Genomic DNA, 26,169 nt, shown 5'->3' on the forward strand with positions numbered 1-26,169 from the left:
CGCGAGCTGGAGATAAAAGTATTTTTTTTTATACTATATAACGTTGCCATTTCTCACTTTTAAAGCATTGAGTTTGTAAATTAAAAATTCGTTAAAGTTTTACAAAATATAAAATCTATAATAAAACAAATTCCAAATTTGGGATTTCAGATGCCCATATTCGCAGTAGGATTTCGTCATTCAAAATTCGATGGCTCTATGTACCATTGTTTTATCACAATGCGAGAAATAGACAATCATTTATGCAGATTTTTCATTATTTAATTTCTTCAAATATAATGCAGGACTCTAACATTTTGTGGCAACAGTTTGAAAAGTGAACCGACGTTTATAGGAGTCCGACGCAAAATCGCAAAACGAAAACAATAGTCCTTCAGGGTCCCTTTGGACTAAAAATTAACTGCAATTAATTTTAACAATAAAGAAAAATAAGCTATAAGATATACATACACAAAAAGTATATACCCAATTATTGTAAATAAACTGGAATGAGACTAAAAAGCGATACCAAAATAATTCGTGCAGGTGCCCTAAGTAAAGATGACTCAAGATATTGATAAAATTCCCGCCTGAAAACTACTCACAAAAATTTCAAGATGCCCATATTAGGATTTTCATAGCAGAAAACACACCTCACCCCTCAAGACTGCTTTGTTTAAATTCATTCTCCCAAGACAACGTAAATAGAAAACATATACAACACACGTTTTCTCCTAAGACAGATGTTTGATGCGTAATAGCATGAGATCGCCAAAGGCGCAGTGTTCCCGCTAATGGAACACCCCATTTTTTTTCAAGGATTCCGCTCATACTTTTTGTATGAAATATGTAAGAAACCTATAACAAATAATATAGAGTGCAACCATCAAAATTATACGGAATTTTTGTTTTCAAACAAATGTTTTGTCATCACAAAAATATATGGAAGATTACTAGAAAACAAGTAGATTTTAAGAACACAACATAAATGAACATTCTGGGTCTCCTTGTGATATGCTGCTATCGACTATTTAAAAAGAGAAGTTTGAAGTATATTATAAAGGCATTTGTATCCATTTACAGTTGAATTTAACGGTTTGAGAAGCGATTCAGTTTGGATGTTCCATGTAGTGGAACACTCAGCAACAAAGTGTTAAGACTGATTTTTTCTTTGTTAATTTTCAGCGAGCCCACTAAAATCATGTATGTTTTTTCTTTTTGATAATAATTGTTTTGGGCAGCTTATCACACGCGTGAATATCTCCTCTAGAACCTGGAAAAAGAACTTTCGAGTACTGTTCTAAGTTTACGGAAACATCGAACATATAAATGAAGAAACGAATTAAATGGAGTCCTAAGCTTGCTCGAGGGGCAGAAATGTAGCACTTAAACATTACGAAAGGTTGAATAAGATAAATGAGAGACAACATGTATCAAGTCTGCCAGAAACGTTCTAACTCTCTGTCCTTTCCACGAAAGCTTAACACAATCCGTTAGCTATTAAAGCCTCCCGAGATCTCAGAAATCGCAAGTAATGGGTATATGAGTCGAAGAAAGAGAAGCTTTCTGATTCCACCCGCAGGTGAAAACCCATTAGCCTTCGAAAAGGCATCAGAAACAAAGAGTCCAAAAAGACAAAAAAAAAAAAAAAAATGGCGTGCGGAAACTTGACCCAGATGGCTGCGAGCTTTACCAATTGCGTGCTACAGCAAACAGACAACAAAAATAAAGGCAATACAACACTCAGTCGGTCGAATGCTCGATAAAAAGTATTCCTCCTTTTGAGACGCTTTTGGTTCGCAGGAAAAGCATTACCAGATTGCAGGCCGCCATTATTAGTGAGATAACTCGTTCCTGCCCGAGGATATATTTGGAGCAATATAGCGTAAGAAAGAGGTAGAACAACAGCACAACATAAAAGAAAAATCCTTCGTAGCAAATCGTAAAACTTTTGAAGGACCATTTCAAGAAAATGGTTCAATAATAAAAATAAATAAGTAAAAAGATCTGGACATGGAGTAATTCGTGGGCACTTTTACGAAAAATTTATAAAAAAATCTGATGTGCACACCACATGACTTCCTAGTACGGAATATTAAATTATACGCATTTTTTCTTGCCTTTCATTTAACTTAGTAGACTCAATTAAACCTACTTTCGCCGACAGCGCATAAACCACAATAGAATAAATGCATTCTTTAAAATTCACTTTGTTTACAATAGCGACACTCTGGCGATAGGTTCACTTAGCATTATATTTCGTTCATATTATACCTCAGAATGCACAAAATTTATATCATTTAAAGAATTATCTAATCGTTGCTACATGTTCTATTCAAATACTGTAATAAAGCTAGAACGATGCATAAAAAAAATTAAGCAAACAAAACAAAAAGTAAACAGTTTTTCACGGACGATTGAGTATTTCTCATTCAATTAATTCAGTTTTCACTTCGCGACAAGGCAAAAATTCATAAAAACTCAAAATATCTGTATTAAAAATTACGAAGTAAATCTTAAACGCTTATTTCCTCGAAAAAATTACACAAAGGATTAAGCATGATTTAATTCGCAATAATAAATGAAGGCGTTATTTTTGTGTTGCGAAGCTTAGTCTCTCCAGATTGGCAACAAATCTACAATTCTGCTGTTTCAAATGTAAACAAATCTGCCCGCCATGTTATTTAAAACTCAACCGCACTTAAACAGCTTTTAAATTGTTGATAATTGTACAAATATTGCTTCCAGAATTACGAAAGGCATAAAAACTTTAACTGGAAGATAAAAACTACATAATTCAATCATTTTTAAAGCAAAAAATGTACAATTTACAAACATATAAGAGTAAAGAATCTGAGATCACTGAGCCGGGTAACAGAGTGGATATATTTATAAATATATTTATATACGTTTGGCGTGGCCGATTGAAACCAAAATACGAGGTGCACATCTACATGTTATAGCAGTCTTATATACAAAATTTCAACGTTCTGAGGATACTCGTTTTTGAGTTATGCGAGATACGTTCGTACAGACGCCACGAAAAATTCTCTGCAGAATTCATTTTAAAGCAGGTTTTTATTTATTTATTTATTTATTTTTGGAGGAAAAGAGTCTTATTCTGTCCTTAAGTATAGATATCACGCAAAAATATCGTTAAATCGCATTCGAAAGCGGTCAAGGTGGATATTTTCGTTGAAATATGCTGCCTGAAGCTTTTCGCGATTACAGTACTTCCTTTTTACTTCGTACAAGTAAGTAAAAACTCATGTCTTTCTATAGAAATTTTAATTGACGTTTATAAGTAATACTATACAGAAATTCTGCTTTATAAAATTCTTCAGAACTTTAATAAAGCTTTTACAGAGCGGATATAGTTAAACGGTGACTGAAAACAAAGGTCTGATAACTGTTTTCAGATATTTTACTTGTGGGAATATTTTCAGTAACGTAAACTACCTTCAGCGAAGTTTGTTTCACTGCAGCATACATATTACTGCCAGAACAGGACATTTACAGGCGCTGTTGTTCAGAAAGAACGAAGGATGTTCAATTAAAAATTATTTTGTGGGGGAAGGTTGTATAAATTTGCAAGAATTAATCTGTAAACAGTGACATTCTTGATATTCCTTACTATTATGGAATTCTTAGGCATTTTTAAAAGTTTTAAAAATAATAGTTACATTTATGTGTTTGTTTACCTGTTTATCTATATCTGTGTCAATCGATATTTGTATCAATCTATATCTGTATTTTTTATATATCTCTATTTAATAAATATGTACTAGCTGAAGTATATAGCGAGTTGCCCGTGCCTTATGCTGAGTGATTTCAAATAAGGTGATGGGAGTAGTTTTTTCGAAATCTTAGGTAGGTGATGATTTTCTTCATATTTCGATTCAAGATGAACGGTGCAAAATTTTAGCAAACTCGAATAACACTGCAGAAAAATGTAAAACTAAGCAGGTAACGGTTTTAGTAAAAACTGATCCTTGCTGTGGTTTTGGTGACCTGTTTATGTCTTCGTAAGGAAAATGAACAGCGTCCTTCGACAGATTTCATCTTCGTTTTCGGAATATTCACCATAAAATGATAGAGCGCCCTAAAATTCTGCTTTAAAAGTTCTTGACTGGTCTGGAGAGTTCTGCATTGTTTTAAAAGCAAAAGAACAGTGCGCCATCTAAAGCTTTCAGTAAGAACTGACACCGGAAACTGAATGACGCCGACTATGTCGACCTAAAATGGCTTACACGATTTCAAAATTGAAGCTGGGCAAAAATATTAATATTTACTTTTTTTCTAAAAGAAATTATAAATTTCTTCAGTTAATCTTCGGATTATGGTAACTTGGCGATTTTTTGGCGAAATTTTGGCGACCAACACTGTTACTACAACCTTCTAGTTTTTTTTTTTTTTTTTTTTTTTTTTTTTTCCACGCCATTTTGTTTTTACGAAGTAAAGGCTCTTTTTCTTTTTTCTTTTTTTTTTTAACTCAACATTTTTTCCAACAATCTGCTAGCCGAATTACGCTTATGCTAGAACTTTTATGGAACAAAAATGCTTAATCATGACGAAGATTAGGTGCGAAATTGGGAGAAAGTGCAGAATCGCCCACTGCTTGCCGCGCTTTTAAGAATTGCACATACACGGTATCATCCATGTACACGTCGACCTATTTTCACTTAAAAGAACATCCCAGAATTGCACAAAAATGGCATTGCGGACACTCTTGACTTTATCCATGTACACTGCTAAAGTCCTAGCTAGTAACCTTTATCGCCTTACCAAAATATCGCCAAACTACCTGTTACCATATTCCAAAGATTAGCCATTTCTTCTTTTCTATTTTTATGTAATTTCCTCTGATAGCAGAAATGCAATGGATATTTAACGTGAGCGCAAGGTTTTAATATAAACACCCCGAATGTATACCCAGCAGGTTGGGGCTTCGAAACGTATACAGATAAAGACCTTTCTCTTGTTCTGAAGGTCAAGTTATAAGGCATTTCTCCCCCATCTCCTTAGCATGCCTTCGTAGTGCAGTAGTCAGCACACTCGACTCGAATTCGAGAGGTCCTTGGTTCGAGTCCCGGTGAAGACATTGCTCATTTTTCATGACTCTTGCTTCTTAAAAAATACCTAATGTCTCTACAAGGTATACAAACTTTCATCAAGATCGGAATAAAACTATGTATGTGTAGAAATACGAACAGAGAAAGGAACATAAAACAAACAAATGGACAGGCATTTTTACATAGAGAAGTAAACAATAATTATATACCATTAAAGAATTATAAATTATATCTGTGAAATGCTCTCATGAAACGAGAACAAGCGTTTTTTGACAATCTCATTTCAACCTGTATAAATACTTAAGCGAAGAGAATCTTTGTAAGTGACAGAGATGACAAGAACATACAGTATCCGTACTTCAGCGTCTATAAAGGGCTCTTAGGGGACGAAACTGAAGTGGCACTTTTCTCGATGATGCGGATAAAAAATGATGCCATACAAACTTCTCGTCATCGAAAAAAATGTCACATAAAGAAAATATTCAGCTTAATGCATTCGATTGTATAAAGCTTCACTGTGTTATTCTTTATCATTAAGAATATCAAAAATAATTTTAATTTTATATCATATTTCGGTTAATCTTCGGATTATGGTAACTTGGCGATTTTTTGGCGACCAACCCTGCTACAGCAACCTGTTAGTTTTGTTTTGGACGCCATTTTGTTTTCACGAAGTAAAGGCTTTTTTTTTTTTTTTACTCAACATTTTTTCCAACAATCTGCTAGCCGAATCACGCTTATACTAGAACTCTTATGGAACAAAAATGCTTAATCATGACGAAGATTAGCTGCGAAATTGGGAGAAAGTGCACAATCGCCCACTGCTTGCCGCGTTTTTCAGAATTGCACACACAGTATCATCCATGTACACGTCGACCTATTTTAACTTGAAAAAAATCCCAGAATTGCACAAAAATGGTTTTGCGCACACTCTTGACTTTATTCATGTACACTGCTAAAGTCCTAGCTAGTAACCTTTATCGCCTTACCAAAATGTCGACAAACTACCTGTTACCATATTCCAAAGATTAGCCCATATTTCTCTCAACCACCACCCGCTTTCTAGAGCCAAGTTCATAAAATTTTTAAAACCATTTTCCCCTTTCTCAATTTGGCTAATGTCTTCAGACAACAAGCTTCCCTGAATTTTAAAAGCCTCTCCGTCCGCTTAGTTATTGTACTGGTCTTACTCACGAAAACGAACCCTCCCAAACTACCTGAGAAATTCACGTCAAAAATCTACATTCTAACTGTGGAATTTTATGACATCAACGCATCACAGCAAAACAAACGCGAACTGACACTGTCTACGATTTCGCTTACTTGGCTCACCATTCACGTTCTCAATTATTTGTGGATTTGAAAGTGGTGGTGATTTGTGAGCACAAAGTGCGTGCATCTGTTTTAATTTAGTTCAAATAAAAAGGCCATTTAAACCTTTCATCTACCAGTGTTTCAACTACCAGTGTTCAACGACGTTACCGCTCGGCCGCTGGTGGGCAGAGAGAGAGAGAGAAGGTGTTATAGGAAGGAAGCCGCTTGCCACTGTAGTTTTACGAGTTTTCACTCTGTTGCTGGTTTCCTTTAAGGCCAGAGGTTTAGCCCTCTTGATATTTGCAGACGTATCGTAGTTTTAGCAGCTCGGCGTAATACATACGTACCTTTTTTAAATAAAGGCCAGTCTTAGTGCTAGGCATTTGTGTACTAATTCGAAGTTAGCTTTTAGTTAGAGTTTTAGTTAGTAGTTTTTTATATTCTTACGTTTAGACCACAAGTGGTTGGTCTCTGTATTCCGAAGTCCGGAAATACCTGTAAAGTATTGAAAATAAAGGGTTTCGTATACCCTTCCTGCTTGTGTTGTCTACTTCACACCTTCTTGAACATAGCTTGAGTAAGCTCCCTGTTCGTATTCAGGACCATTCATGTTTACAACGCAAATCAAGAGAAACACAAGTCCTGACAATGTGAAAGCCCTGATTTTTAACCGTAAGCGGTGGAGTTCTTCGAAAGCTTACGTAGATAGGGACCTTCCGTTTTTTGAGCGACAAATGCGCAAACCTTCATTAGGCTGGGAACAAAATTGTAGACTTGTATCATTTATACATCAAAGGAGCACTGTTCTTTATATAGATGGATACACAAGGAGGAATAAGTATGACTAAGTTATCATTTTGAATAAAATATTATATATATGTAATGTTTATTTAAATTAGTTGCGGGATGTCACGTAGTGGACATATCAGATTTTTTTCAATTTAACTGACACAACAATTCCGATGAATACTGTGAAAGAACTTGAACGGATTTTCAAATAAGTAATTTTAGTGGATACAAATCTAAGAATTGTAGAAAGAAGCGAGTGAATTTTCTGTAACGAAGAAATCGGAAAGAAGGCAGATTTTAGGAAACTTCATATAAGAGAATCGACCTCTGTACTCTTTATTTCACTTAAAGGATACTTCCCTTAAGGCTAATACTTTTTCAGCGGAATAGGTTTTAAATTTATTTTTACGATATTTTAAAATTGAAAATAAACCACCTTTTTACATTATTAAATTGAAATCACGACGATCATTTTGAATAAACCGTGTATGCGATCTTAAGATGTAATGTTTATCATTGTGATTACCCTTCACCCGACTTTGAATTCATCACGCGACTTTGAAATTTATAAATTAGATAAACACCAAAATTGTTGCATAAACACCAAAATTAGCGAAATATTTATTTAATTTATTTATACTTCCAGGAAAGCGGCCAGTTTAGAATTTCATTGCCTGTCGGAGATAATTATTTTAAAACTTCGAATTAATATTCCTCTCTTTAAATAAGTTATGCAAATGTCCCTGGTGTATTTTCCATAATTCATTAATCCGATCGCGTCTACAAAGTAACAACGTCCTTACTTTAAAGATCTGAGACTAAATTTACAGGAAATCACTGCAATTTAGGCCGAGTTGTGCTGCACATTAAGATTTCTAAAGTCTGATATACATACATGAATTCCTTGTACGGATTATTGAATTATGCATTTTTTCCTTTATTTCATTTAAACTTATTTCCTCGAATTTCATTAGAGACATATTTCTCATTAAATTAATTCAGTTCTAGCTTCGCGGCAAGGCAAAAATACATAAAAACTCAAAATATTTTCATTAAAAATTGAAAGATATAGAAAAACATAACACACTAAATACAGTTAAAACAACTAAGTCACTAACTTAAGTGTCAAATCTACTCAAATGTCACTCTTAAGCCGGCCTAATATTTTAACGGCGCGTTTTTAACGTCTGCTAGCGAAATGGCTGAAACCGGAATATTATCCGGCAGAGCTGGCGACGCAACATACATTGCAGATGAGGCTCTTAAGAACTCTCAACTTTAATACTAAAACAACCAATTTACATTTTGCGAGATCACTCTGGAAAGGGGAAGGTTTAAATAATAATGATTCGTTTATTACTGATTAAACATAATCATGGATTAACAAAATTCTTACAGTATGATCAATCCGCGTTTTATTGGTCATGATATTATCGTTTGGTATGATGAATTATTACCATTCAGTAACCTGTGGCAGTTTACTTCATCTTCATCGAACGTTTTTGCCTAATTCTTAAATGATCGCCTTTTTAGGTTTTCTAAACTGAGCAAAATATTTCTCCTTCCAAAAGTTTTGTTCTGGTGGATTTTTACGTTCCGCCAATCTTCAGACGTAAATGAGGAAGATAACGGTTTCTGTCTAAAAATTTAATAGCGAGTTTTAAGTGAATACGTGAGGATACCTGCAATACGTTTTGACTATTTTTACATTATTGTACATCTATCTGTGAGTAATGAGTGTTTTTTCATCCACGATAACTCTCATATCAAACTTGAAAAATTCCCTTTTTAAGCTTGTGATGTTGCGTGGCCCCAACTTGCCCGCAACAATAGTAGTGACTGCTATGAACAGGAATTACACAAACTCTTGAGAAGGGTTTAACTCCCTTTTTATTCCACTTTAAAAGTTACAGATGCGTTCACTTGACGCTCACAAACTACGCCGACCCGGCGGTTAACTAAAAATCGAAAAGTACAACTAAAAATGAATAAATAACAAGTCACTACCTACGAGGCTCTAAAAACGTGACTAACTTAACCGCGTTCTAAGATAAAGCTGAGATTTCAGCAAACTTTCCGAATAAGAAGTTGAAAGATTCAACTCACTGCCGAAGTAGGCTCACAGGCCGAAAGGCGCGGTTCTTAAATTTCTACCTAGCAACCTTCACGCTCGTGAAGCAAGAAAGCACACCTACAAACTCGTTTCCCTTCTATTTAACTCATATTACTTCTGCTTAAAATTTGAATACTTTGCGCGTTCTACTAAAATTTACATACTCTGGCATTGGCAATTCCAGGGGAAGTAAGGCTTAACAGAAAAGATAGTTTAAACTTAAAATAAATGTTAGTTAAAATAAATATAAACCCTACAAGCTTTCTGAAAGAATTGATTAGATTGAGTGAAAATGGACAAACGGAAGTAGTAAATCGCTCGAAGCTTATAATGGTTTTGTAATGGGCAGCTGGAAGTGGTACTTTATCTGAAATCTATAATAGTTTTTTATGGAAAACTATACTAAAATAGAATCCTAACTTTCTAAGCTTAGTATTTAAGACATTTTTAGCCATAGAAACGACAAATAAATTTTGGCTAAAATAGATAACTCCAAATCAGGCAAGCTTTCGCTTGGCGTAGATTTAATTGAAATCTAACAATTTCGAAGGAGGACTGTTACAGTCAATATCTGCCCCAGGAAAACGAAATGGTTCAACCAGTCTCTTAACCCTCCAGTTCAAGAGAACCAGTCTGTTCCCTCTTAACCCTTTCCGGCACGCTACCTTTTAAAGTCGGAGATGTGATAAAAAAAAATCTGATGTGTACACACACCACATGACTTCCTTGTACGGAATATTAAATTATACGCATTTTTTCTTGCATTTAATTTAAACTTATTAGATTTAATTAAACCTATTCGCCGACACCGCATAAACCACAATAGAATAAATGCATTCTTTAAAATTCACTTTGCTTACCATAGTGACACTCTGGCGCTAGGTTAACTTAACAGTACTATATTTCGTTCATATTATAATTTTTTTTTGGTCTTAGACTTATACTCTATAATTGAACGAGCTAATGCGAAGAGCAATGTTTCCGGTTCCGTAATTAAAGCCCGAAGGCACTTCGTTCATATTTATAACTCAGAATGCGCAAAATTTATATCATTCAAAGAATTATCGAATCGTTGCCACATGTTCTATTCAAATACTATAATAAAGCTAGAACGATGTATAAAAAAATTAAGCAAACAAAACAAAAAAGAAACAGTTTTTCACAGACGATTTAGTATTTCTCATTCAATTAATTCAGTTTTCACTTCGCGACAAGGCAAAAACACATAAAAATTCAAAATATCTGTATTAAAAATTACGAAGTAAATCTTAAACGCTTATTTCCTCGAAAAAATTACAGAAAGGATTAAGCATGATTTAAATAATAAATGAAGGCGTTATCTTTGTTGTTGCGAAGCTAAATTTCTCTATATTGGCAACAAATCCGCTACTCAGCTGTTTGAAATGTAAACAAGAGCAATGGCCGCCATCAAAAATATTATTAGGCTTAGCGGCACTTAAACAACTTTAAAATTGTTTCTAATTCCAAAAATATTGCATATAGATTTACTAAAGGCATACAAACTTTAAACGGAAGACAAAACAACATAATTCAATCATTTTTAAAGCAAAAAATGTACAATTTACAAACATATAAGAGTGAAGAAACTGAGATCACTGAGCCGGGTAACACAGTGGATATATATATAAATATATTTATAGACGTTTGTCGCTGCCGATTGCAACCAAAATACGAGGTGCACATCTACATGTTATAGCAGTCCTATATACAAAATTTCAACATTCTGAGGCTACTCGTTTTTGAGTTATGCGAGATACGTACGTACGTACGGTACAGACGCCACGAAAATGTCTCTTCAGAATTCATTTTAAAGCAGTTTTATAATTTTTTTGGAGGAGAAGAGTGTTTTATTCTGTCTTTACGTACATATATCACGGAAAAACATCGTTAAATTGCATTTCAAAGAGGTCAAAATGGGATAATTTCTTTGAAATATGCTGTCTGAACCTTTTCGCGATTACAATACTCCCTTTTTACTTCGTACAAGGAAGTAAAACGGTAGGCAGTCTAATTAAGCCTCTAGGCAGTCTAATTAGTCCTAGAGGCCTAATTAGACTGTCTACCTTTTTTATCTAGCTTAGTTAGGCCTAGAGTCTATTTACGGAGTTTAATTAGGCCTAACTAAGCACAAGTAAAATTTTGTGAAGATAGCACTTATCGTTTTAATTCTGTGGGTGTGCCTAAAGTGGCACACTGATTGACTAGAGCTTCGAAAAGAGTGCTGAAACGAGCATTTTTGTCAATGAACTGACCGATAAGATGCGGAGAAACAAAGCATACAGACTCTAGTTCTCCTAGATGATCGGTGAGCCCGGTCTGGGCACAACTAGGGTTCGCCGTTTGATTTTAAGCAAGATTTCAAGGTAAAAATTTAAAACTAATATAGAATAATTAGATTAGCATACAGCCAAAAAATGACATGGAAATTTCTTTTCAAACAATTCCTTTTATACCCTAAAAAACTTCTGGAAGATTTCGTTGAAAAATGAGGGTCTTAGAAAACTAAGCATGGCTAAAATATATGGATTGTTTTGTGTTGAGCTGCCATCTACTATAAATAAAGAAGGTTCAGAGTAACCTACAGTAACTTATAATTCGTTTTTCATTCAATTTTTCTGTGCGTACAGAAGGAAAGTTTTAGGTGTGTCCAGACCGGATACACTGTGCCGCAAAGGGTTAAAACGGATAAACCACAAGTGTACTTTATTTGAAGCTCTCAACGGATGTTCGTGAAATTATGCATTATGACTTTAGGCAAAACATAGTAAAAACCAGATTTTACACACAGCCAATGACAGGTGCGAATAGAACAAGAAGTTACGTTTTGTTTCCACCGGAAATCATACTTTGCTTAAGGCCTGTTGCTTATTGAAACATGAGTTATGGGTTATTCAATTATGGCAAAGCACACGAGGGCTATCTGCCTAAAAGGAGGAATGCCTTCGTTGAGAACTTCCTAAGGGAAATTGGCTCGTATACACGTTACACATGTATTGAAACATGGAATTGACGTACTGGCCAGATCAGATTTTTTTAACCGATATTTTCTCTCTGCCTATCGATTGCCACAGAAATATTTAAAATTTTGGAAACAAATATATTTATCATGGAATAATAATCGACCGTTTCAACTAATTAATGTAAAATAAATACCCCGAATTTTGTTCAACGACCGAGTGTTTAATAACTTTTTTGATTAACCGTTTGCAATTCCATTAAATGGATGAAACGCCGCGGCAACGACAAACAAAATTCTCGGAAGTACATATCAGTTCGCAAACAGAATTCAATTAACTGCAGTTATCAAAATCAAATGACATCTCACTTTAATCACTGGATTCACTGTAATACATCGAAGCTGTAGGATTAAATTAAATGTAACAGCAGGACTTTGGAAACTCACTTATTAGCAGAAGTAAATGACATCGTGTTGATTTCAAATCAAACTTTCGGGTTTAGTGCCTGTTCGGTCAGAAAGCAAATATTCTCATACATATTGCCTCATTTCATACGTTTAGTCTATATAAGTGTTTGTGTATAAAACTTAAAACTTATGAAACTGAATCAGCATAGCTGAATGGATGTATACGTATATTCCATGATGATGTCTCCGAGAATATTTAAAACTGCAAAGTTTGCGAACCCATTTAATTTTACGACGGTTTTTTTTATACCGTGATGTTTCAGAACCGTGATATTTTCTACTTGTTTTTTTTTTCTTCCGCGATGTTTTCTATGATGATGTTTCTTTCCTTGCCTTTTTTCCTAGGCGACGTTTTTGTTCATGATGTTTTCGTTGAGTACCGAACGAAAGACGAACAAACTGGGATATTTGAAGCCCGCTTAACTGGGATTCTATTACGTTTTGTTAATATTTATCATAGGATTACTTTAGCGCAAATGAATGATGTGTGTATAAACTCCATTACCTCAGAGATAACTGCAATCATTTGTTGAAACTGCGCATTTAATTGCATAATTATCGGATAGAACATAATTAAATCGAATATAACATAATGTTACGATGATTGTTATACATTTTGAGCTTCGATATTGCAGTATAAAATGACATTAAGTTTATAGTAAACTGGACGTGATTCATTCGTTACATCCGGACGTTCGCTGTAACAGGGTTTGACTTATAACAGGGTATTAGCTGCATTACATATTTTTATTACGTCAATCATTTGCACAAAAGTAATGTATTTATAGTTATGTTAATATTACGTATTCATTTTCATATTAGCTGTGTCGTTAGGATTACCGCTACCCTATTTAAACCTATGTATAACCCGTTCTATTAAACCTATTTCATTGAAACGTCGAATATATGTTATATAGACCATGGAGAAATAAAATATGCAATAAAAATTAATAGTTTAAATTTCGACCGATAGATGGTGTATTTCATGTTTTGCAAATTTGGAGCTTTTGAAAAAGTCGGTGGTCAATGCCGTAAAACCATTCTTCACAATGGTTTTAAAGAAGGAAGATCGAGCGTTAATGATCTAGTCGATTAATCAGATCTGCAATAATTTTCAATTGCACTGAAAGAATATCCACGTTTGAAGGACTTACGAGAAAAAGGCTTACGTCGAGGCAGGGTTTTGAAAAGATGATTACTAAATTTGAAGAGTATAGTGAGTCGTGTTCTTCGAGGAGGATGACGAAAATGGATTTCGAATGAAACTGTGGAAAATGTCCGTGTCGCTATGGTCGAAAGAGCGTCCAGCTCCGAGCATTCTTTGGCAAGTACTCGAGCAATGTCACGTGACTCGAGCAATGTCCTTTGATCGACAGTACGAAAGGTTCTGCGATCCATTGTAAAGTGATAACTATGCAAGATCCAATTTCCGAAACAGCTGGATCCTGTAACGAAGAATCTGTACGGAAGTAGTCTGTGTATCGTCTGTATGGTGTCGGTTTACTGCTAATTTCATTCTTGGTCTCTTTTTCTTTGAGGACAAAGTTTCTCAAGGGCCTCACAGGTGTTCCATCCCATGTGACCATTATAGCGAACTTCTTCAACAGCAAGTCTTTCCTTCAGGTCCTTACAAAAACGAGACTTTTTAGAGACTACAGGCTTCGTGCAAGAATGGTGCATCTTCATATTGCCAGACATGTGAAGGCACTGCTACGTGCTCATTCTGAAGATTATCGAATAATTTCGAGTTTTCCAACTGCCTGACCTCATCGTTTCCCTCATTTGAATCTTTGTGACTTCTTGTTGTGGGGATTCCCGAATTATTCCTGAAACATCGCGTCTATGCCTAAACTGACAATAAACATAATACGCCATGTTGCTGCAAATGATCGAGAAGTTCTTGGCGCTACTGTTGAACAAGCTATAAAGCGAGTGATTGAAGCAAATGGTACGCATTGTGAACAAATCCGGGATTGAAAAACGTTTTGCGTGCCAAAATTTTTATTTTTTATTATTTACTCGTCCCCTTAACCCCCCGGTAAGTGAAAATTTGAACTATTATTTTTACCTTTCTTTTCTTTTCCCCATGGTCCATGTAAATAATGTATCAAGTTTCAGCGAAATAGGTCTTTCAAAAAGGTCCTAACGTAGGTCTCCTACAAGTAACTTTAATTATAACAGCCCTATATTATAATTACGTCAATCATTTACGCAAAAATTACGTATTTATTCGGTATACAGAGGCTGTTCACACATTTTTTAGACGATGTATATTGTATTCACAAAACTAAATTACATAAAATTCTTGTGTTTTAAATGTTCTATTTGACATCCCTTATTCTGAACTATCTTTCGACACCGCAATTTCCAGGATAATAATGCCTTTTGAAGTGGCAGAAGAGATATTCTATCCCATTTCTCCCAAACAGCTTTCCAGAGTTCTTTTAGGGTTTGGGGACAACGTTTGGATAATGCAGTTTTTAAAAGTCCGAAAGCACAAAAATCCATAGGTGACACGTCGGGAGATTTAGTAGGGATATCAGTGAAGAGTATGGCCTTGATACCAGTTTTCTGTTCCATTTCTTTTGGGAAATTGACAGTGAATTTTGATGTGTGACTGCTAGCTTTGTCCTGATGGAGTCTCACAGATGGATGGCACTGTCGGTAAAGCGAAGGTATTTCATTCAGAAATATTGGCGATAAAATATGTTCCTGATAGTATTTGGAGTTAATCTCGACATTGTTTACATTCTCTTTATTTTTAACTTGCCATTATAAGAAAAACCAGCAACAATCATGAATCCCTTAGCAAAATCTTCTTTCGATTCTTTCAACCATGTACTTACATTTTTTTCTCCCTTTTATGACAATAAATGGCTCTTTGTTTGTTACAATCATTTAAACACACCCATGCTTCATCTATCGTGACAATTGTTTTTCATTTTCTTTGGATAAGTGTTTCTCATATAAAATTCTGCAGCGTGACCTGCGTCGAGCGATATGCTGTGGAAGAAGACGCTGTACGTTGCGTTTTTTCGCTTTCTTAAGATTTAAATCAACGTTTATCATTTTGTTTACAGTGGGCACCGAGCATTTTAATGATTTTGCAACTGTCCTTTGACTAGGGGGATTTTCTTTTAACATTAAACAACGTACCTTTGCAATAGTCGAAGATGTCCGTTTTTTCCTTTCATACTTGTTTGGAATTTTGGTCCCACTTGAGGCTCCGATTTGACGTTTTGTTCCTTTCTTGTTGATGATATCACCTATCGACGCTTTAGATATCACAAAACCATGACTCTTACATTGTTTTGGGATAACGGAGTGTGCATATTTCTCTTCGGAAAGAGCTTAAATGTAGCCTTCGAAACACTGCTTTGTTAAATTCGCCATTTTGAATAAAAACAAAACTTTCAAGCCACAGACGATAATTTTGACTTTTAAAAACATAGTACAATTGCAATTACTTCTTTTGAAGTAAACGAGTGTTAGCATTTATTTAGTTCCTTTATTAAAAACACATTCCGTCAAACATTAATTGTTAAATACTTGCTTTATTCAGAAAGATTACCGTCAACATTACTGCTCAAAAACTTACAGTTCAAAAATATTATCGTTCTGTAAAAAACTGTTGTTGCCAATCAGGAAAATACATTTTAAATAAAATTAATACGTTGCGTTTACACGAGTTTTTATTACCGCTTACCAAAATCGTCTAAAAAATGTGCGAACAGCCTTTGTACATGTTATGTATTCTTTGCTGTCAAATTCTGCCTCTAATTTTCTAATCTTCAAACGTAATTCGATCTAGGGAGAGTATGCTTGGCAGGAAGACCAAAGGAGTTAATGCACAAAGTTTGCAAAACTATTTCATCTATTTTCTCCGAATGCAACCACGTCAAAGACTAACATTTGCTAACAAAGAAAATCCCGCTTACCACTTGATATCTGAGGCCGCTTAATGGCGTTCGGCCATTTCATCTTGAAAGCCCGCTAATACAGTGTATATCATTTGGAGCCTTTTTATTGCGGCGCTCGAGGATCTGGAAATGAATGGAGGGATAAGATACATTGGCTATTATGCGGTCGCCGGCTAACTACGTCGTTAACGGGGTGTTACGTCTTTATTCTGGCCCGGATGTCTTTACGTGTCTTCAGCTGATTAAAGCCCCAGATATTACAGAAGCCTCTGTGACGTTAAATAGAAGTTTTTCGCATCAAGATGAAGACGTACTTAAAGGACAATAATTTGAACAATGTTCTTTAAAGGCCAGGAAATGAATATACGTTATCATACATTTAAAAGAATATAAAGCTTACAACAAAAGCCCCTATATACAGGAGTAAGAATAGACAGTAAATTACATCTGTGCTTCTGTATATAACACGTTTCTAAACCTTTCTCATCATTATGAATTTGATATCTGTAATATACAGCGGAAAGGATGTGCGTCATCCTTCATCGATAATAAAGCTTTGTGTTGCCATTCTGCGCAGCGTAATTAGACATTTATGTTTCACATTTAATCAGAAATTTCGAAGATACAAAAGAAGTGTTTTGTGGCTAGTAATAAATATGTTTTTTCGACTTATTAAACTAATTCAGCGATTTAAAAGAAAGATGAGTTGCCATTGGTCAAATTAAAATATTTTTATCTTCCACGCGGCAGTAATATAAACGGTTTCGTCGTTTATATTGTAGGGTTTATATTTATTTTAACTAACATTTATTTTAAGTTTAAGCTATCTTTCCTGTCAAGCCTTTACTTTCCCCTAGAATTGCCAATGCCAGAGTATGTAAATTGTAGTAGAACGCGCAGTCTATTCAAATTTTAAAACTCAACTGAGTTTAAATAGAAGGGAAACGAGATTGTATGTGTGCTTCTTGAATCGCGAGCGTAAAGGTAGAAATTTAAGAATCGCGCGTTTCGGCCTGTGTGCCTATTTCGGCATTTCGTTGAATCTTCAACTGCTTAATCTGTAAGCTTGCTGAATCTCAGCTGTATCTTAGAACGCGGTTAAGTTAGTTACGAATTTAGAGCGTCGTAGGTAGTGATCTCGTTATTTATTGATCCTGTCATTTATTTTTAGTTTCACATTTCTGTTTTGTTAAACCGCCGGGTCGGCGTAGTTTGTGAGCGTGAAGTGAACGCAGCTGTTATTTCTAAAGTGGAATAAAAAGGGATTTAAACCCTTCTTACAAGTTTGTGTAATTTACTGTTTATAGCAATCACTACCACTGTTGCTGACAAGTTGGGGCCTCGCAACACTATAAATATTACAAAGTTTTTATAAGTTTTTATTTAGCTCGCTCGCAGTGTTTGTTCCTATGGACTTCTCGATAAGATGTTGAGCTCAAATTCTGTACACACACTGTTTATAAAAGAAAATATACTGAAGTGATGTTTTTCAAAATTCGATTCAGAGTTGTTTTTAAATCTAATGTTGAAAGGAATTTTCACAAATATCTTCGTTTAACTAACAAGTTAAAATTCTCGCAATTCTACTGTTTCGCACCATCGGATGGAGCTGAATTTTAAACAAATTTTGGGAAATATCTCTATTGTTTAAGCCATACCACCAAAGAGAATTATTAGAAGCCCAAGAGTAATGATTGTTGTTCAAAAATAATTTTCCGATTGACGGATTTGATTGATAACGTGTGATTTGAGCTTAAAATTTAAAAGAAAAGTCATTATAAAACAAGCTTTTATTTAAAGCTCACAAAATACTTCATGAACTAAAGGGAGAAAAATATTTGATCAGAGAGTTTAATGGGAACAATAGATTAAGGGGGCTCATACACCTTAAACCCCTTATGATCTTCGAATATGTGACTGTTGCAAGAATTGGAATATTTTATTTATTTTAAAAGAAATTACTTCCACATTTTTACAGTTCACTACATAATATAGCTGCTTTAGAAACTAGTAACTAGATAGTTTGTGTTGCCACAAATATTTTTGTAATTTAATCCGCTTTGTGACAAAATATTTCGTCATGTTTCCACCTTACGCGCATGATATTTTAAAAATGGCTAATGGTACATACTTGAAATTTGATGGAATTCTTTATATGGGCACTACTTTGTAACTAAACCAAAAATCTGATGAATATTTTAATTTTAAAAATTTTACGTACGAAAACATTACAGATTTTTTTAAATAAAATACATTTTATAAACTCAACTCCAAATAAAATAAAAATTTAACAAGAAATTCTCAGTTTTTTTGGTTTACAGTAGTTTCCAAATGTTATAAAAGTTATATATAAACTATGGAATTAAATAATGCAACAGATATATCTAAACTGTGCGCGCAAGTTGAAAACATGACAAAACGTTTTGTTACAAAACGGATTAAATTATAAAAGTATTTGTGGCAATACAAACTTTCTGATGACTATTTCAGAAAGCAGCTATATTAGGTAGTCAGCTGTAAAAAGTTGGAAGTAATATCTTTTAAAATAAATAAGTTATCCCGATTCTTGCAACAGTCGCATATTCGAAGAACTTATGAATTTTAAGGTGTACGAGTCCCCTTAAAAAAATTTGTTTTATATAGTTTTACATCTCTAATAATAACACCGCAGGTGGTTAAACGACGATAATGAATAATCGAACTACAGAATCAATAAAAGTATACATATAAATTAAATATATATAAATTTTCGAGGGAAATTTGGATAATCAGTTCTTTATCTTTAATTGTTTTTAATGACCAGTTGTACCAATTAAATTATACTTCACTAGACACAATAAAATATATATATTCTTTTTCTAACAACAGAGTCAGTCTGTATGTACGTATTACTGAAAATAGGCCGCATTTAGAGCCTCCGAATTTTTAATACGAGTAATCCCCCCCAACACGTGCATGAAAGCCCGAATTTAGAATTTCGAATATATTTTGTTTAACTAAATTAGCGATTTGAAAGCAAGAAGTGGAAAAATTTTTATTTATTTACTTTAAAGTAAAATCGGTTAAAAATGTTCGTTATTTTTAAAAATAAAAATGTTTGTTATCGGCAAAACGTTAAAAACGTTTTTTTTAAAAAAACGGTCAAAATGTTGATTTTCGACAATATCTTAAAAATGTTCTTGCTTTCCGAAAAATGTAGGATACTTATCTTTTAATTTCAATCAACTAATTCGGCTAAGCAATGGGTTACCGCCGCCCATGCCATTCATTGCCAATCAGCGATATTTAACTAGCAAAGGTAATTTTTACTTCCATGTACGAAGTTAAAAGGAAGTAGTGTAATCGCGAAAAGCTTCAGGCAGCATATTTCAACGAAAATATCCACTTTGACCGCTTTCGAATGAAATTTAACGATGTTTTTGCGTGATATCTATACGTAAGGACAGAATAAAAGACACTTTTCCATCAAAAAACTTATAAAACTGCTTTAAAATGAATTCTGAAGAGAATTTTTCGTGGCCTCTGTACGAACGTATGTACGTATCTCGCATAACTCAAAAACGAGTAGCCTCAGAACGTTGAAATTTTGTATATAGGACTGCTATAACATGTAGATGTGCACCTCGTATTTTGGTTGCAATCGGCAGCGCCAAACGTATATAAATATATTTATAAATATATCCATTCTGTTACCCGGCTCAGTGATCTCAGTTTCTTTACTCTTATATGTTTGTAAATTGAACATTTTTTGCTTTAAAAATGATTGAATCATGTTGTTTTTATGTTCCGGTTAAGGGTTTGTATGCCTTTAGTAAATCTGTATGTAATATGTTTAGAATTATCAACAATTTTAAAGTTATTTAAGTGCCGCTAAGCCTACCAATGTTTTGGTGGCGGCCATTGCCATTGTTTACATTTGAAACAGCAGACTAGTGAATTTGTTGCCTAGAAACTTAGCTTCCCAACAAGAAATGATAACGCCATCAATTATTATTGACAATTAAATCGTGCTTAATCCTTTCTGGAATTTTTTCGAGGAAATAAGTGTTTAAGATTTTCTTCGTAATTTTTAATATAGCTATTTTGAGTTTTTATGTATTTTTGTCTTCTCGCGAAGTGAGAACTGAATTAATTGAATGAGAAATACTCAATCGTCTGTGAAATCGTCTGTGTTCCTTTTTTGTTTTGTTTGCTTAATTTCTTAATGCCTAACAAAATATTCTGTAAATGACTCTAAAATTCAAAATGTTTCAAAAGCTCATTTCGGTATAATCCGATAAGTATACTTTAATTACACAGAAACTTTCAAGTGTGTATCTACAGCAGATTTTGAGAAAAGGTACATCGGAAATGATTAATTTAATATTGTCAGTGTAGGAGTTTCCAACACCCCTTTTAAATATTTTTATGAAATGACTCTAGCTGGACTCATTAAAATCATCATATACTAATTTCTTTATTATGATAACTAGAGACTAATTTTTTAAAAAATAATGTAGACAATATTAAAAAAAGGTATGGCACCCTTAAGGAGGTGTTGGAACCTAAAAATCTTCAAAAAATTGCGATTTCGGATATTTACATTTTCAAATTCTTTGCACTTTTATCTTTCTAAAAATACCATTCTTTAATCTCTATGGAAATTAGAACTGTAAATAAATCTAGTTTTAATTTGTCATCTACTGCTTTGATCAATGAGGATTTTTACATAAAAACGCGTTTTTCTCGAAACGTGATTTTTTTATACTCGATGTACCTTTTCTCAGGAACTACTGCTCGCTGATATCTCAACTTTTTACGGCTTATTTATTAGGATCCCGAATATTTACTGAAATGAGCTTTTTGTAATAAACTTAGAAAAAAAAATTGTGTGAGAAAATTGCTAAATTTTACTATGCCTAACAAAATATTCTGTAATTCACTCTAAAATTCAAAATGCTTCAAAAGCTCATTTCAGAATAATCAGATAGGTAAACTTTAACCCGGTGGAAGTCGCACCAAGAAAAGTTACTAGAGTGGGCGCGTGGGGTATCACATACCCCAATATTTAAAATACGATAAAAAAAAGTTTTATTTAGTTTTAAAGCTGTTTTTCTTGTTCTCGTGTATTATAAATACGTGAATAATAATTGGATTTCAAAAAATTAATTTCCAAAATAATCTTAAGAGTTAAAATTAAGATAAATGAAAATAAGAAAAAAATAAACATCATGGCTCTAAGTTTCATTGCATCTCTAATACACAATGCTTATTTTATTTCTTCACACTTTGAACGAAATACATTCATGTGTTCTTGGCACAGAATGTTTTCACATTTTACACATTGCATTCACGTTCCTCTGTCCTTGGCACGAAGGCAAAAAATTTATCACATCTTTCATATTTAGTTGTTTCGAATTTCATGTATTCGTTTTAATTCTTCGTCAAAACTTTTGCTTTTGTTTTGCATGCAGTACGTCAGTTTCTTGGTAAAGTATTAATCTCTTTGTTCAATACTTTATTTTATTAATTGTCCTGCAAAAACAGACTTTTGTTTCTGGTTGATGGTTTAGCAGTTGAATGTAATATAATTCAAGTATTTATTACAGGAACATTCAGTACAGGAAAGAAAATTACCATTGGCCACCTCCTTGTTATTACGGCAATTGAATAATTGGCTGACATTTCATCCCCAATATCCAATACTCCTTTAGTCATATTATAAAAACATATAATTCCTGACGTTTTATTATCTCCAATAGTATCATCTATGGTATGATCGTTATATAATGTTGAAAGCATAAAAATAGTTTTTCCTTTTTTAGGAACATCAGGAATTAATGTTTTATCTTTTTCTAAACCAAAACAGTATAGAAAATATTCCTAGTTTCATCTTCAGTTTCCGAAATCCAGTCTTCATCGCTTTCAAATATTTCTAATAAATCTCACAGGCGTTGCATCTCCAGTTTATAGGGAGTCATTCATTTTACCATAATGCGGTTAGAAATTTTTCAGAATTTAATGTCAAGTACTTTAAAATCACTTACGAGTAGAAATATTTACTGTTACACTCTAGAAATAAATTTCTGAACTAAATATTCAGTCAGAAAATCACTTACGCGGACAGGTGAGTGGGGTGTGTCATACCCCAGTTCCAACAAAATACCGATAAATCTTTTTCTGAAACACACAGGCAAAGAAAAAGCGGTTCTGAAAGTCAATCACAACTAGAAACTCAGCTACTGAATGCAGAACAGAATTTCAGTTTCACAAGTTAGGAATATTCCACTTTTATGTAGGAGTGGGGGTATGATACACCCCACGCGCTTTCCCGCGGGTTAATTACAGAAAAAAGTTCAAGTTTGTATCTACAGCAGAGTTTGAGAAAAGGTACATCGAAAACGGCCAATTTAACATCGTCGGTATAGGGGTTTCTGATGCCTCTTAACCTGCCCGGGTAACTTATAATGTATTTAATTTATGACATATTTCCTCTTAAACACACGCACACATGCAATAGTCGCCTTGTATTACTCAATTTAAATATCTCTCCTTTCTGACCTTAAAAAGAAAATACGTGTAATATATCGATGTAAATTCCACATACATATACATACATGTGATGTACCAGCTTTTGTCCAGAATAAAAGATTGGTGAAGAATCATAAAATATAGTCGTAGCTTGAATTATCAGACGATAAGTTTAAAAAACAGGATCCATTTATTATTATTCAGGAGAAATAGCAGTTACAAAATCAGATATCCGAAGTAAATAAAAAAGAGTTACTAATAACTTTTTGTATGAAGTTTACTGCATCGTGACATTTAAGAAGAAGTCCCGATATTCTTTTGCGAGTCCTTTTATAGCCTCTGGAAAACGGAGCTTCCAAGAAATGACGTCAGCCTCGTCAGCCAATCCAGTTCGCTTTAAATATTTCCAGAACATTCTATAACTGTACGTGTAGAAAAGGCGATAAAAACAACTTGACTACGGGGCTGTGGATTTAATTCCACGTAGTTTCAAATAAAAGAACGTCGCATTAAAAATGAAAAGAACATACAGTTAGAATTTTAAGTGTATTCTTGATTATGGAATTTTATTATTACATACATATATATTCATGTATGTCTAGCCGCTCAAGCGGTAAGTAAATAATAATAAATAGAATACTTCTAATAATAAACACGCTGAAAAAAAAATGCAGTAAATAGAATTACGTTTCGAATAAAGTATAGAGAGAAGCAGATAAAATTCTGAAGATGGAAAACTGGGATACGTCGAGATTTCAAAACATGATTGGCGGATTGAAGTGTAGATTAAGCCGACTGGCGTGTATAGCTTAAAGAGGTTTGAACGCATGTCTTCTTTGCAGGATTCATTAGATTCGTCTGCCTCTGGGAATCGCATTCGCCGAGAACTGAATGAATATCCAACCTCATTAATGCACACGCACGGAAGGTCATCACGGGGGCCCCATGTACCCACCAAAAAGACATTCGAAAATACCCCGCATCCTCTTCAGATAGCTATATCACGTAATTTCCTGCACGTTAGAAACATTCGATATCTCGCAAATGCACATCTTATGCATAATTAATGCGCTTCTAATAAATCGCCCGAAAGCGGACTTTGATGTAGACCACATTCCCAACCTTCCCACTTAGGTGGGAATCGCAGGAGAATACAAATGGCAGACGCTGGGAAGGGGGGGAGGTACACATTCCATCTCCCCTCTACTACCACCTACTATTTCTATATAGCGAGGAGCTTCCGTAATAAGACGAAATTTGCATCTAAACGTGACGGTGGCCGGCTGACATTTGCAACATGAGGCGTGCCGAGCTTTCCTGCTCGGAGACAGTTTGCCTCCGCGCGCGGGAAGTGTAAATACCGATAGCAGGTGCAATGTTGACTGGCGTTACGCGGGGCGGCAAGTTTAAATGCACGGGCGAGGCGGATAAGCAGCACTCGAGGCGTGGTGGACAATAATATACCTGAATTGAATTCGATACCAGTTCTCTAGGAAAGCAAATTGCTTGCGAGCCAAACTCAGATTACTCAACACCGAGGTTGTGTGAATAGATCGGACTGTTGGAGCCGAGGTGTTTTAGAACGTAAACACAGCTATTAATCTGTAGTAAATACCATTCTTGACGGTGTATCGAAGCAGTCCCAGAACTGTGTTTAGTTTCATACTAGCTCTCGGGGTAGAACTAAACTCGAAGCACTAGGAATGGTTGGAGCGATGTACATCAGCTAAATAATACCCAGTCAAACCCGGCTATAGCAATTGCAATTTCAAACTATACTCGGATATAACGAACTAAATTTCTGCTCTTAATTTCCTGTAGTTTTAGAGTTATTTTATATGGTTATAGTGAATTTACAAGCGTATAAAAATAAAATATTTCAGAATAATACCCAGTCAAACCCGGCTATCGCAAATGCAATTTCAAACTATACTCGGATAGAGAATACTCGGATATAACGAACTAAATTTCTGCTCTTAATTTCCTGTCGTTTTAGAGTTATTTTATATGGTTATAGTGAATTTAGAAGCGTATAAAAATAAAATATTTCAGATAAACAAAATATAATAGATAAAATAAAATGTAACAGATAAACGCTTATAACTCTCAAAAATACCATTTTGCTAAATATTTACTTTTCATTCTTTACAAGCGTATAAAAATAAAATATTTCAGATAAATAAAATATAATAGATAAAATAAAATGTAACAGATAAACGCTTATAACTCTCAAAAATACTATTTTGCTGAATATTTACTTTTAATCTTTACAAGCGTATAAAATTAAAATATTTCAGATACATAAAATAAAATGTAACAGATAAACGTTTATAACTCTCAAAAATACTATTTTGCTGAATATTTACTTTTAATCTTTACAAGCGTATAAAAATAAAATATTTCAGATAAATAAAATATAATAGATAAAATAAAATGTAACAGATAAACGCTTATAACTCTCAAAAATACCATTTTGCTGAATATTTACTTTTCATTCTTTACAAGCGTATAAAAATAAAATATTTCAGATAAATAAAATATAATAGATAAAATAAAATGTAACAGATAAACGCTTATAACTCTCAAAAATACTATTTTGCTGAATATTTACTTTTAATCTTTACAAGCGTATAAAAATAAAATATTTCAGATAAATAAAATATAATAGATAAAAAAAATGTAACAGATAAGCGCTTATAACTCTCAAAAATACCATTTTGCTGAATATTTACTTTTCATTCTTTACAAGCGTATAAAAATAAAATATTTCAGATAAATAAAATATAATAGATAAAATAAAATGTAACAGATAAACGCTTATAACTCTCAAAAATACCATTTTGCTGAATCTTTACTTGGTTACAATGGCAGCCATTTAAAACTGGCTTAGCGGCAATTAAAACAACTTTAAAATTGCTGATAATTCTAAAAATATTGCACACAGATTTACTAAAGGCATAAAAACCTTAATCGGAAGATAAAAACAACATAATTCAATCATTTTTAAAGCAAAAAGTGTACAATTGA

General features: G+C 33.8%; 1 protein-coding gene and 1 non-coding gene across 2 annotated transcripts in view; one reads left to right on the top strand and one right to left on the bottom strand.

Moving 5' to 3' along the window:
• The window catches only part of LOC118196746 (protein O-mannosyl-transferase TMTC1-like), an 848,849-nt gene that overhangs the window by 300,130 nt on the left and 522,550 nt on the right, over positions 1-26,169 (bottom strand). The gene's annotated exons all lie outside the window — the stretch shown is intronic.
• On the top strand, positions 5,008-5,080 carry TRNAS-CGA (transfer RNA serine (anticodon CGA)). Its single transcript has one exon. It is a non-coding gene; the product is annotated as a tRNA-Ser (tRNA).

This window comes from Stegodyphus dumicola, chromosome 3 (assembly GCF_044657685.1).
Source record: "Stegodyphus dumicola isolate Sdum_Otavi_A_Nest chromosome 3, ASM4465768v1".
NCBI classification, from domain to species: domain Eukaryota; kingdom Metazoa; phylum Arthropoda; class Arachnida; order Araneae; family Eresidae; genus Stegodyphus; species Stegodyphus dumicola.